This window comes from Protopterus annectens, chromosome 9.part0, assembly GCF_019279795.1.
Source record: "Protopterus annectens isolate FY-2018-M chromosome 9.part0, PAN1.0, whole genome shotgun sequence".
NCBI lineage: Eukaryota > Metazoa > Chordata > Ceratodontiformes > Protopteridae > Protopterus > Protopterus annectens.
Window position 1 is genome coordinate 1,264,569,435 of NC_056743.1, and position 13,038 is coordinate 1,264,582,472.

Genomic DNA, 13,038 nt, shown 5'->3' on the forward strand with positions numbered 1-13,038 from the left:
TGAACCAGGTCTCTGTCACTGCACAGATTGTTGTAATAGAGACAATAGCGTAGTTGCATTTTATACAACATCTCATCTTTACTGCACAGATGTCAATGTTCTCCATTTTAAGGAGTGCTTCGAGTGAGTGCATTTTGAGGTTTAGACTTCTAGCATTGAGTAGCATTACCCCCAGATTTTGCTTGCTTGTACCTGTTATGGTGGTGAATTTGTCATTTGAACCTTGCCTAAAAAAGGCACTATAGGGGTGGCAAGAGTCTTAGCCAGTTGAGTAGCATTACCCTCAGATTTTGCTTGCTTGTACCTGTTATGGTGGTGAATTTGTCATTTGAAACTTGCCTAAAAAAGGCACTATAGGGGTGGCAAGAGTCTTAGCCAGTATCCAGAATCCTAAGGGTGACAGGTGCAGGCCATCTCTGGCAAAGCATCGTGGACTGTTGATCATGTCGTCCCAGGCAGACAAATACTGGATCCCCTTAGAATGACACCAGAAGCTTAGCCAATTGTTGAAGTCAATCATTTTGTCCTTGTACTGTGGTATCATTCTGGGTGATGGCAGGATGCTACTCAGGGTTAGGGTCATACCTGCCTGGGATACAAGATCGGAGAGCTCCTCCATGTCTCTTTTCATGTAGTCCAGGGAGGAATGTCTCAGGTCATTCACACCAACATGGACAATGACAGTGTCATATTTGTACTTATTGTGGAGTGACCTGAGTGCATGCATTATGTGGCGGATCCTGGCACCTGACAGGCAGCTGACAGTAACTTTCTCCTTGTTTAGTCTAGTGAGTGGAACATCAGTGTGCCTGACTATAGAGTCACCTATGACTAGAGTGTTGGGTACGTTGTTATGCCTTATGGGCTGTGGTTAAGTGGCACACTGAGTTTGTGGGCTATGTGTCATTTGGGTTGTGTTTGGGGGTGGAGTTTGCTTGCATTTATGCTTTGGATGTCCCTGATACTTGGGCAGGTTTTTATTGAGAGCCTCCACGAATGGTGGTGTGTGTTTTGTGTTTCTATGTGTGTGTTTTGGTGGTGTGGGTTTTGAGGGACTATGTGATGAGTGTGGTGTGGTGCAAGTGTTTACCCTCTCCTCTTGACTGTCTAGTCCAGTCTTGGATGAAGAGAGCTTTGCATCCCCGATACTTGTCCCGCACCTCACATCTCCATAGATCAAGTGTTAAAGGCGCTATCCAAGGCAAAGAAACAGCTTCCATGGAACCTGATAGTATCACAGGCTGTATTCTGCAGCATCTCCAGCAAAAACTAGCTTTGCCTTTTAGCACCCTATTCAACTGCAGCCTAATTACAGGCTTCATTCTAGCAGATTGGATAACTGTCATTGTCATCTCCTTGAACACAGGTGGTGCCACTACTGACCAGAGAAACTATCACACCTTTAGCTTGACAAGTCTGATCTGTAAAGCCATGGAGCTTAATACTATAGATCTCATAAACAATGACATAGGCAATCTCCAAGCACTTGACCTCACCCATTTTGGAAACATCAGGGGCAGATCTTACCTATTGAACCTTGTTGACGTCTTTGAGACTGTCACCAAGGCCCTGGATGAGGGAAAGTCAGTACATACAGCTTACCTTGACTTGGCCAAGGCCTTTGACAATCCCCCACTTTGGCATCATCAAAAAGCTAACACAACTTGTTGCAAATCCCTATCTCATCAGGTGGGTGTACAACTGGCTCAATGATAGGACCTGCAAAGTCAAAATAGGTGCCACCACCTCAGACAGCAGACCTGCCAATAGTGGTGTTCCCCAGGGATCTGTCCTGGGACTCCTACTGTTTAGCATCTACTTCTTAGAGGTCCAGGCAAAGAGAAATGGGCTATGGCTGACCAAGTTTGCAGATGTCTGTAAGGTGGGTACTGTCATTGACTCCCCAAATGATGTTAATATACTGCAAGAGGGTCTCACAGCAACAAATGACCATTGCCTAAGTCATTGCCTTAAGTTAAACGCAAAAAAATGTATTATCATACCATTTGACAAAAATACGGCCCCTACTGATTACAACATCAACACCAACCCCTTAAGCACAGAACCTCTGGTGAGAGACCTGGTTACTCAGGTTGACAACAATCTCATATTTGACAATCATGTGGTGGCAGTGGTCAGAAAAGCTTTTACTTGGTTCATCTCATAAGTAACGGGATTGCATCCAGAGAAAAAGGAGATTGTTACCTTTCTGTACTCCTCCCTCATTAGGCCTATAATTGAGTATCATGCCCCCTTGGTATGTACCTCTCCACCAACCTGCACCAAAAGGAAAGGCCACAGAAATACCTCATAAAGGGAATCCATGACCTCCAACACCTGTACTATGTAGATAAAAATACTATCACTGTACTTGGTATCATACCGATTGCTCACAGGTGATCTGTGTCTTGTCTACAAGGCAATATCGAACCTGAGATGCTCCATATCCATAAGTCCAACTCCTCATGCATTACCCACTCGATAGGACTAAATCTAATATATGACATCAACCAAACCTGAGGAGCAGGAAAAAATCTCTTTTCTCCTTTTAAACTGCAAGGAATCATCTGCTACAGTTTATGCTATATACAGATGTCTACAAAACTTAATTTTCTGTAACCATCCTACATAAACTCCCCTGTTACTCATCTTATTTCCTACCCTCTCTCCCTGTCTTTCTCCCCCCTACTCTAAACTATCTCCCCAATTCCTTCTTTTTCTCTTCTTCCCCAAACTTATCTCTGCCTTACATCATATAACCTTTATATCCCTCCCCCCTACTGTTATATCTCCTCAGTAGGAACATATATATTTGTAAATATCTACTTATATCTACTTATATTTGAAATAGATTTAACTTCTGTTTTTGCAATGGTAGGAACTACATATCTGTAAATATTTACTTATGGTTTCTATAATTTCTGTATTTGCATTTTACTAAATTGTACCTTCAAATACTATGTTTTTAGCTGAACATTTGATAATAATAACTTGTTATTATATACATTGTCTCTATGGAGATTTTTTTCCCCAGGACTCCATTGAAAATGGGCTCTTTCAGCCCAATGGACCATCCTGGGAAACAAACTTCAAATAAATAACTAAATAAATAAAATTTCTGACAGTAGTATAGCCAGGGTGAGTTGAAGGTGGCAGCTGTTCTGGGCGCAAAGTGTTAAGAAGCACAACTGGAATATTGCAATCTCTGTTCAGCGCATATGAACATTTGGTCCCAAGAAGAGTGTTTTCTGTAATGGTACAAATCTGAAAGACAGCACTGGGCACAAAACTAGCTAGCTATACCTCAGAGTTCTGACAGATGCAATACATACATTTATTTCTAAATGCCATTATGCACTGAAGAATGGTCAGAATCTGCCACTCACATCCCCTTACTCTTTGCACCCAGGGAAACTGCCTCCTTTGTATCACCCTGCTATGCCTCTGCATTTAGGATCAAACTATGTGCAAGGTCCACATATACATTAATAGAGAAGGAATATAAAAGGAATAGAGCACTTTCAATTAAACGCTCCAGTCGAAAACAATGTAGTAGTTGTTCATCTACTGGAACACTCCAAAGGTTTACCAAAGTTCTACAGTAAGTAAAGCAGCACCACCCTCTCGGTGTCAAGACATTCCTACATCATGATTGGAGCTCAATGATAAGACTGGGAAACTATGAAAGCTGTCAAAGTGACCCTAACTTTAGCATGAGTACAAAACATGCTGCAAAACAGAATGTTATTGTAAGCTGAGATCAGCTGTCTAGAAATGAATATTCTATGTTTACAAAACTGATCTAGAAACTGAAATGACAGTGATCACACAAATGCCTATTGACACTGAATTTTGAATGCATTGTTGTTCTAAAATGGGAGACTATAAATGTCTTAAATATCAGTGAATTATTGTTCATCCCATAACACAGACAGTTTAGGTAAAATTGCCAGGTTGCCGTCAATGTAATCAACTGCAGCTTATACAAATGGATTGCTTTTTTTAAAATAAAGCTATATACCATCTTCTTCTTCTTTCGGCTTTTTTCCCAGTTAGGGGTTGCCACAGTGGATCACCTGTCCACTCATGATTGGCAGTGGAGTTTTACAGTGTCAGGTTGCAAGCCCAGTGCCCAACCTTCCACAGAAGGCACACACACACACACACACACACACACACACACACACACACACACACACACACACACACACACACACACACACACACACACACACACACACATCTAGGGCCAATTTAGAGTATCTAATCCACCTGCAGCATGTCTTTGGGTTGTGGGAGGAAACCGGAGTACCCGGAGGAAACCCACGCGACCACAGGGAGAACATGTAGACTCCACACAGAAGGCAACCCAGCCAAGGATTGAACCAGAGAACCACTTGCTGTGAGGTGACAATGCTAACCACTGCACCACCATGGCTGCCCAAAGCTATATACCATATCACTGTCAAAAAATGTAGCTGTATCTTTGTCAGCTGCTAGTAAGGAAGTGGTCCCATCAAGTGGCTGTTTCATCAGTTTAGTTCAGTAAAAGATGTGGTTGAAAGCATGTCATCGTACTTCAACTGTCTATTATTTTGCCCCAATTTTTACCCTACCCTCAAAAATGTTTGATGTTTCTGGCAAATCACTGGATATGATGGCCATGCCTACTCAATTTTGTAAACTTTTTTGAGAAGGTACCCAAGCTAATGAATAAAGGGAAAAATTGTGCATATTGCCTAAATATATATGGCTACAGGAATGGATACAATGCCCCACACAGATATTGTAGACAACTCACAGAACTAGGCATAAATCGATCCATAACATGATGATTGACAACTGGCTCACAGATAGGACCCAAGAACTCAGGACTGGTGAGATCCCCTCCATCAAGAGGCAGTCAACAGTAGGCCGCAGGGATTTGTGCTGGGCTCACTCCTGTTTGTCATCTACTTCTCAGAGGTCAAGGCTAATGTGAAGGACCTCTGGCTCACCAAGTTTGCAGACAGCTGCGAATTGGGGGCTGTCATAAATTTTACCCAAGATACCAATATCCTGCAAGAAAGTCTAACACAGACAAATGACTGGTGCCAAAACCACAGAGCAAAACTCAGCACAAAGAAGTGCATTGTAATGCCTTTTGGGAAAACATCAACCCAGCCATATTACTCTATTGTTAAGACATCCCTAAGAATTGACGCATTAGTTAGAGATCTTGGAACATACATAATCAGTAATCTGGCCTTTGATCAACATGTAACTAAGGTGTTAAGAAGTAATTTTACATTGCCCAACTTAGAGTATGCATTTAGGTCCCATGACACTATAGTATCACTCTAATTCTCCTTTATCAGAAGCATCATTAAATACAATGCCCCCTTTGGCATGTCTCTGACTATGCATATACAACGGCTGGAATACTAACAGAGGTTCCTCACCAAGAGAATCCAAGGTATTAACATATTGTTTTATACAGATAGCTCTCGAGCCATGTCTCTATACTCTGTCTCCTATAACTTGTTCAGAGACAATCTCTGCTTAATATATAAGGTAATTGTAAATCAGCACTGATGGAGCTTTTGCATCGATACAAAATGAACAGCACCATAAACACTAGATTAAGGGATTTAAACTTTTCAACATAAATAGACCATGATGGTGAGACAGATGCGTGTCTCAGAAGACCTCCATGCTCTGTAATAGGCTTCCCATCCATATGAAGCAGAATCCTTCCCTAACTCTAGTCAAATGTAACACTGACCAGTGGATTGGAAATCATAAATTTATTCCGGGGCTGGCCCCCATGTCTCCTATAGAGAGAGGCCAACAGTAAATATTCCCTAACTAATATACCCCCACATAACTTTTTAGCAACCCCTTAACTAACACACTTCTTCAATTCAGAAGGATGTATTACAAGGGTAAGCAATTGGATTGGGTCATGTGGCTAGACGTGGTAATATCAAGTATAGATGTACTTTATTATATACTCTTACATATAACTTTAAAAGATAATCTTATATGTAAGCATTACATGGATGAAGTGAAAGTGTAGTATTTTGCAGTACGCTTCAAATTACAAAGTTCCACAAAAAAATAATTCTGATTATTTTTCCCCAGAAATGATACACTTTGACAGAGTATCATAACTCTCCTTTACTTGGGCTCAGTCTGGAGTGAGGCTGTGTGTGGCAAGGCCTTTATCTGATACCATCCAGTTTGTAAAGTAAGTTATTAGATGTCAGTCTGACAAAGATGGTAGTAAATCACCCAAATACAGAAAGTGGATGGTTTGTAGGACATTTGAACCTCATGAAGTGTTGTTGGATCGAGTGAAAAGATCAATTTTGACTTTATGTGCCAGAACTTCAAGTTCATAAAAAGTTATTTAACTACTATACTTTGAGACACTTATGCATTTCCTGTGCTTAAAGTTACTGTGGCATAGGAATCAAAGCTTTCAGCCTTGGATCTGACATCAGCAGTTTCTAAAACAAGCCTTCAGATATCATGGTGGTACAAATGGTAGCATATCCAGTACTGAACCTGTGGGTTGAGGGTTTTATCCTCAAATGGGGACTGAGGTCATAACTGAAAAATCATTGACATCCAAGTAAACCATACTGCTTTAGTGTGTCTTCCTTCAGATGCAATGTTAAACTGAGGTCTATCTATCAGTCCTTGTACAGCCATGTTGTGCATCCATTTAGGACTAAAGCAGCCTATCCTATTATTCACAAAAAGAAGCAGGCATGTTTATTAAAATAAAATTAAACAGTAATAAATGCATACAAGATGAATATCAAAAATATTATCAGTGAATTTATATAGAAACAATGCATGGAGATTGTGATGATAAATAAAATGAAGCTGTTAAAGTGTTAATATTTTACATATGTGTATAGCCATTGCCATTTTAAGACTGTTTGGTGATTCTCTTTTAAGAATGTACAGCAGAAATGAGGATGCTGGGCAAAGAAGTGGATGCATTTCATGAGGCAAGACCTACAGCAGTCAGGCATACCTGTCAAGGAATATAGGAGAGTGGCATTGAATTTAGAGAGGTAGCTACACTTGACACAATGATCCAACCCCATGCAGAAAATGGGAAAAGTTGGTTAATGATGATGACGATGATGATGATGATACACCATGATGCACTGCTTCTCCAAGCTTGAGTCAGCTGGGTATGAGATGCTGAAGAGTTAACATCTCTGGGAGTTTGTTAACAAGTATGCACATTTCACGCTAAGCCTTCATGCTTTGAACATGTTAGCACAATTAGTAGTGGTGCTCATTTAATATGCAAGTGCTAGGCAAGCCTACACATTCAGCAGCTCCTGTTCATGGCCAGCACAAGTGTTAGTAGCCCTGAAGAGGTGCACAGGGGCTTTAGCACACAATATAAACAGTAGCTGTTACATGCATGCAAACCCAGTAGACAAGCACGTGAAGATAGCATAATAGAAGGCAAGGGCAACTTGATTGAAAGAATTGAGTGGCACAGGAAGCTAAATGGGTAAATTGTCCACAGTGGTGAGGAAGTCCTTCTATGTAGCACAAGTTATAAGTAAAGTATGGCATCCATATCCAAAGAAATTATGGCCCATTTGTATCCGGTCCTCATTAGAACAATAATCAAGTACAACAAACCATTTGGCATGTACTTGACTAGGCACTAACAGCAGCTTGAGTGAACTCACAGGTGCCTCACAAAGAAAATACAGGGTGTAAACAACATGTCCTATGAGGTAGACTAAAAGCCATATCCCTTTATTGTTCTGTCTCCTACTGACTATTAAGGATTGACCTATGCCTGACCAACAAGGCACTCACAAATCTAGGCCTGATGGAGCTGTTACACATCTACAAATCAAACAGCATGAGGGTAACTTGATCTAGGGATCTAAATTTAGTCAGTCACTCAAACAAAACATGCTGGACAGACAGATATGTGCCTCACAGATTGCCCTTTCTTTGGAACAGGCTTTCTATTCACATTAAGCAGTGCCCTTCCCTGGCCCTCTTCAAATGCAGTTTAGATCAATGAATGGGGAATCTCAAATTCACACCAGGGGTACTGCCTATGTCATTTACGGATGGGCCGATCTGTAAGATACTCAAGGCATAGGCACAAATCATTGCCGTCCTTTTGCCCTTAGGGGCCATATATTGGGTAAAATAGGGTTATATTGGCTAGGCTTACAAGGGATCTAAAGCTGTTAGCCTAGTAATATCCTATGAACCTATGAACCTCTGTTAAAAATAGATAATTAGTAGGGCATATAAATAATGCATTATTACTATAAGAATCAATCAGAGGAGGTAAACAAAGATTGGGAAGAGAGATACTGAGAAAGCAATTTAAAAAGGAGTAATGGGAAGACATATGTACAATTCCCAAATATGCAACAAAGTCCGGAAGGTTTAGGATTTTTGCTTGTAAGTGTTTGTATAAGTATTTATACCCCAAGCAGACTTCAAGAAAATGTTCCTCAGTTAGATAGCTAAAACTGGAGGTGTAATGGAGAAAACAAAGGTCAATGGGAAAATGTTTTATGGCAGTGTAATGAAGTCCCTTCAGAATACTCTGTCACAAATATTGAAGCAGCAATGGCTGTGACTAAGGAAATGATTCTGCTGAGTTGGGACATGGGCTCTGAATTGTCTAGACACAGTACGGCCTTATTAAGTTTAATTCTGTTGGCTTCAAAAAAAAATAAGAACAAATGGAAATGAAAATCTAAACCAGGTGTATTTGAAATATTGAATAATGTAAAAGAGATAAAATAACTGAAGAGGGGTCTTTAAAAAGGGTAGGATGAAATTATATAAAAATAAATGGAATTTGTAGGAACAATACAGGCAAGATACTGTTCAGAAGGAGGAGAAGTGATGTTTAAGGGAAGGCAGGAATTGAACAATTTGTGTAATGTTGGACTGAATGACAGTTATAAAGCAATAAAACGTAAAGTATAATGCATGCAAATGGAAAATGTTAATATGTTTTCCTTTCTTTTCTATTAATTTGTGTGTGTCTACATCTTACATGATAAATGAATAAAGGTTTAAAATAAAAAAAAATACAACTAATGCCATTCTGCACATTCATTATATATCCTACAACTGGTCCACACAGTCAACTTAATTTTAGAGATAAAAAGAAAGAGACAACAGGTGTTGCAGAATATAAAACCATTGAACCCTAATGGTACATGGGGCAAACAACAGATGATACTATGCTTAGATGAAACAGAAAACATATTCAATTGGTTCATGATGTTTGTCATCTTGAAATGCAGTGTTGCAGAGTCAGACGAAACGTTGAGCTAGGAATAATCACATTCATGCTCAATAAAGCCTTAGTAACAACAGCTCTACCTCAACCGAACATACGAAGAAACAAAGGAGATTCAAGCTTGACTATTCACCATGACAGACTGTGTGCTGTCCAACCAATGCAATCAAGTGTCAGCATTCTCCTTCCAGATTCTGTTGACTCAGTTTTGTCTAGTGACTGTAAAAGTTCTAATACTTCAGATCTACTATTAATTTACTACTTAATACTGGATCCAAAAAAGTTCCAAATCCATTTCTAGATAAACTCCCCCAGCAAACCACAACTCTAATTAATGATTACTTTATTAACAGCATAGCCTTTCTCACCTGTAAAACCTTTCCCCAACCTCTCCTTCCCTCCCTTTTCATACAACTCTACTCCTAATGTACCTTCCTCACAAAGTAACATTGCTCTTCCTTATCTATCCAACTCTCTTCATGAACATACCCAAACAAATATCAGTACCTCTCCAAATTTTATATTACAGCTTGTCGAAACCAACCATATAAAAACTTTTAAAAAAAACAAACCCATCTCTATCTATGCTGACAACCTTCCATCTGAATACTAACATTTTTTGTAGAAAATATAGTTTATCACATTAGCATTCTTATAAATAGATCAATATTAGAATCTTATGTCCCAGCACTTTGGGGAAAAAACATTTATCATTTCTCTCTGTAATAGAATAAATCTACTGAGATATTTAACTATCACCCCATTGGAATCCTATACACTCTCTAAACTTCACACTTCTATAGAAATGCATACATCAACAATTTCTTCACTATCTACTCCTAAATCAACAATTTACCTAATCTCATCCTGGCTTTAGACCAACTCATAGTACAATGACAGCCTGTCTATCTTTATTGAACACTATTAATATTGCTATGGATGCTGGTAGGAAAGTCTCAGCACTATTCTTAGATCTATCAAAAGCATATGACAGTTTCCCACACTACACTCCTACAGCAACTCTGCAACCTAGGTCTCTCCCCTCCCTCTAAACAACGGTTTACTAGCTAACTATCTGTCTAACAGACAGAAATCAGTAAAATGACAAGCTACTGTCTCCCCTACACTTTCCTAACTCCACTGAAGTTCCCCAAGCATCTATTCTTGGTCTCAAATAATTTCTCCAGAAAACTGGAAACTGTTTTTATGTACTACAGCACAGCAACGTAATAGTCACATATTGTCACACTTTATTTTCATCATTAATATACTATTTCTTACCCTACCTCTCAGCCTCTTAGAGCAAGAAATGAAGACAATGCCTAAAATAAAGGGGGAACAACTGCTCTGCACAGTGAAGTTTACTTTTTACAGCAATCTCATTGAGGTTTGTGACATTATACTGAATACTGTTGCATACTAAAGGTAGACTCTGTCATAAATCCAAGATGTGACAGTATTAGATACTCCAAAGCTTCATCATTAATAACCAACTGTTTTTCTAAATTGCCTGTCTCTTCCTCTCTCTTAAAGTAGAGACTGCTATCTTCTGATAAACTCTGCTGGATGGTTGTTAGGAGGGATCTATATGTAATAATCAATCCCAAAACATCGAAAACACTAAACCATGAATGGCCATGTCCGCAATTTTTTTCCTAGGGAAAAAAAACAGTTTGCCATTCCAGAGGTTTGTCCTTTTCACCAATGTTGAGCAATCTCGGAGTTGGTATATTTAGTTAGGGGGGGGTGTGGGTGATTGTGAAGTTTGTATGGTTTGTTTATGGCCCCGTGAATTTTTTTTCCACTAGGAAAAAATTTGCATTCATGGTTTAGTGTTTTTGATGTTTTGGGTTTGACTATTACATGTTCGAAGAAATGTCTCTTCGAACATGTAATATAGATGCGTTCGGAGATATTAAGGGTAATTTTTGTCTCCTTATAGATGGTACACTATGTGTAGCATGGTTTTATAATAGCATGTTACAATGTTGGTAGTACCTCTCATTTTTTCTTTTATGATTTGTATCAATACAGTGTATACTTGGAAACTAGATGGGTTGCCATTGGTTTTGTATTTTTTCACTGCATTATATTACTTCATTATAGCATGCATTTAAATAAATAAATAATGCAATTATTCTCCACTGTGTGAATAGTACTTTGTGGTGTAGAATATACTGCATTGTGGGAAATTAACATAGGAGTGCAGGAATACAGACCTTTGTTTTATTGTCATACTATTATATAAGAGAGTTAAAACATTAAGTCATCCATTGTGTGTTTAAGATTTAATGTTTGTGGTATTTATTTTGTTATGCAAAAAGTATTTTCCTCCAGAAAAGGTAATTGTTATATGTACAAAACATCTGTGTGAAATGCACTGACAAGCTTACCATATAAAAAATAAACCAAATATATATTCAGTCAGTCATTTTTCTAATATCAACTTTATCTTACTTGGGTTACAGTATATTTGAAATAACCATAACATTTTTATTTGCCTGTTTTACTTATTTTATTTAGTATTTGTTGCCTGTGTAAGTCTGTTTGAGCATCAGTGTACCTTTTCAGTTTTCTAATACAAACTTTAACTTCCTTGGGTCCCAACATATGTAAAATAGCCATAACATTTGTATTTACTTATATTATTATTATTTTTTATTTTTATTTAGCATTTGTTATTCTAGAAAGTCATGCTTGGCATCAGCACACCTTTTTAGATGAGTCCCTAGGAGAAAGCTCCAAAATAAAGTTGCACGAGAAACATGTTTTTAAACATAGCACACTTAGTAAGATTAAATAATGAAATTTCAGATAGTATGGAAAACAAGCTACTATACACAAACATTGTAGTAGCAATACGCAAATACAAATTCAATTTCAAAAAAGTAGACCTGTATTGTCAATAGAGGATATACTGAGTATTTTTTAAAGCTTTTTAATACCAAATTTTGTGGTGGGAAGAGCGCTATAGCTATGTCTGACAATGTCTGATGAAGCATTGGTTGCTTAGCAAGTTAAACAGGACATTTTTTTAAGTGAGAATGCAGTGGATGTGTATAGGGCAGAAAGGGTTGTATGCAGTGGTGGCTGGTGACTTCCAATCAAAGGGGGGCTGCAGGAGACAGCTGGATGGGTTGGGCCAACAGGAAGGGGTGTGGCCAACAAAATGGGTGGGGCTATAGTACAGTGGGATCAATGCTGGACATGCTTACCAATTTACGATACAAAATGCCCTGATAGATATCCTAACCTCCATATAGACTCATAGTTGGCCAAAATACCATCATACTGTAACCATTGTCATAGCCAGACATTCTCAAGAGTAATATCCTTATTTCTATGCACATTATATTTTAAGCAATTATGTACTTTTTCAGAAAAAGACACATATGGAGCAGAACCAAAAAGCTTAAGCAAATGTAAGTTAGAGTATCACTAAACAGAAATGATATTCCAGGCATTCCATTTTACATGTACTGATTCTGAAGTACCACAGATACTGATTTAACACCACAGTTTATGTGTACACTGCCTGCTTATTTTTTAGATTATTCTAATGTAAGCCCAAGCAATGTATTTTCTTAATTCTATAGATGCTCTGAAACAATACTGCCAAAAAAAAAATGGAACTGCAGTGGTCGTGGTAATGACACCCCAGAAATACTATTACGCTCAGACCTCTTGTTCTGGGAAAAATGTTAAGAGTACAACAAATGAGAAAAAATTTTTTGTAA